This window comes from Abrus precatorius, unplaced genomic scaffold, assembly GCF_003935025.1.
Source record: "Abrus precatorius isolate BTA unplaced genomic scaffold, Abrus_2018 Scaffold1, whole genome shotgun sequence".
Taxonomy (NCBI): domain Eukaryota; kingdom Viridiplantae; phylum Streptophyta; class Magnoliopsida; order Fabales; family Fabaceae; genus Abrus; species Abrus precatorius.
Genome location: NW_020874291.1, coordinates 9,218,066 through 9,220,565, shown reverse-complemented (window position 1 = coordinate 9,220,565; position 2,500 = coordinate 9,218,066).

Genomic DNA, 2,500 nt, shown 5'->3' with positions numbered 1-2,500 from the left:
CACCATGGTGCATAAAAACGCACCAGGAGGGCACCAGGGTGCGAAAAACGCACCAGGAGGGCACCATGGTGCATAAAAACGCACCAGGAGGGCACCAGGGTGCATAAAAACGCACCAGGAGGGCACCAGGGTGCATAAAAACGCACCAGGAGGGCACCAGGGTGCGAAAAAACGCACCAGGAGGGCACCATGGTGCATAAAAACGCACCAAGTAGGCACCAGGGTGCATAAAAACGCACCAGGAGGGCACCAGGGTGCATAAAAACGCACCAGGAGGGCACCAGGGTGCGAAAAACGCACCAAGAGGGCACCATGGTGCGAAAAACGCACCAAGAGGGCACCATGGTGCATAAAAACGCACCAGGAGGGCACCAGGGTGCATAAAAACGCACCAGGAGGGCACCAGGGTGCATAAAAACGCACCAGGAGGGCACCAGGGTGCGAAAAACGCACCAGGAGGGCACCATGGTGCATAAAAACGCACCAAGTAGGCACCAGGGTGCATAAAAACGCACCAGGAGGGCACCAGGGTGCATAAAAACGCACCAGGAGGGCACCAGGGTGCATAAAAACGCACCAGGAGGGCACCAGGGTGCGAAAAACGCACCAAGAGGGCACCATGGTGCATAAAAACGCACCAAGAGGGCACCATGGTGCAAAAAAACGCACCAAGAGGGCACCATGGTGCATAAAAACGCACCAAGAGGGCACCAGGGTGCGAAAAACGCACCAGGAGGGCACCATGGTGCATAAAAACGCACCAGGAGGGCACCATGGTGCATAAAAACGCACCAGGAGGGCACCATGGTGCATAAAAACGCACCAGGAGGGCACCATGGTGCATAAAAACGCACCAAGTAGGCACCAGGGTGCAGAAAAACGCACCAGGAGGGCACCAGGGTGCGAAAAACGCACCAGGTAGGCACCATGGTGCAGAAAAACGCACCAGGTAGGCACCATGGTGCAGAAAAACGCACCAGGAGGGCACCAGGGTGCAGAAAAACGCACCAGGAGGGCACCATGGTGCATAAAAACGCACCAAGTAGGCACCAGGGTGCATAAAAACGCACCAGGAGGGCACCAGGGTGCGAAAAACGCACCAGGTAGGCACCATGGTGCATAAAAACGCACCAGGAGGGCACCATGGTGCATAAAAACGCACCAGGAGGGCACCAGGGTGCGAAAAACGCACCAGGAGGGCACCATGGTGCATAAAAACGCACCAGGAGGGCACCAGGGTGCATAAAAACGCACCAGGAGGGCACCATGGTGCATAAAAACGCACCAGGAGGGCACCAGGGTGCGAAAAACGCACCAGGAGGGCACCATGGTGCATAAAAACGCACCAGGAGGGCACCAGGGTGCATAAAAACGCACCAGGAGGGCACCAGGGTGCATAAAAACGCACCAGGAGGGCACCAGGGTGCGAAAAACGCACCAGGAGGGCACCATGGTGCATAAAAACGCACCAAGTAGGCACCAGGGTGCATAAAAACGCACCAGGAGGGCACCAGGGTGCATAAAAACGCACCAGGAGGGCACCAGGGTGCGAAAAACGCACCAAGAGGGCACCATGGTGCATAAAAACGCACCAAGAGGGCACCATGGTGCGAAAAACGCACCAAGAGGGCACCATGGTGCGAAAAACGCACCAAGAGGGCACCATGGTGCATAAAAACGCACCATGAGGGCACCAGGGTGCGAAAAACGCACCAGGAGGGCACCATGGTGCATAAAAACGCACCAGGAGGGCACCATGGTGCATAAAAACGCACCAGGAGGGCACCATGGTGCATAAAAACGCACCAAGTAGGCACCAGGGTGCATAAAAACGCACCAGGAGGGCACCAGGGTGCATAAAAACGCACCAGGAGGGCACCAGGGTGCGAAAAACGCACCAAGTAGGCACCATGGTGCATAAAAACGCACCAGGAGGGCACCAGGGTGCATAAAAACGCACCAGGAGGGCACCAGGGTGCATAAAAACGCACCAGGAGGGCACCAGGGTGCATAAAAACGCACCAGGTAGGCACCAGGGTGGGCATGAAGAGGCACCATGATGGGCACCAAGAGGCACCAAGGTGGGCATCAAGGTGCACCATGGTGGGCATCAAGAGGCACCAAGGTGGGCACCAAGAGGCACCAAGGTGCACCATGGTGGGTATCAAGAGGGACCAAGGTGGGCATCAAGAGGCACCAAGGTGTGCATGAAGGTGCACCATGGTGGGCACCAAGAGGCACCATGGTGGGCACCAAGAGGCACCAAGGTGGGTATCAAGAGGCACCAAGGTGGGCATCAAGAGGCACCAAGGTGGGCATCAAGAGGCACCAAGGTGTGCATCAAGGTGCACCATGGTGGGCACCAAGAGGCACCATGGTGGGCACCAAGAGGCACCATGGTGGGTAGCAAGAGGCACCAAGGTGGGCACCAAGAGGCACCAAGGTGGGTATCAAGAGGCACCAAGGTGGGCATCAAGAGGCACCAAGGTGGGTATCAAGA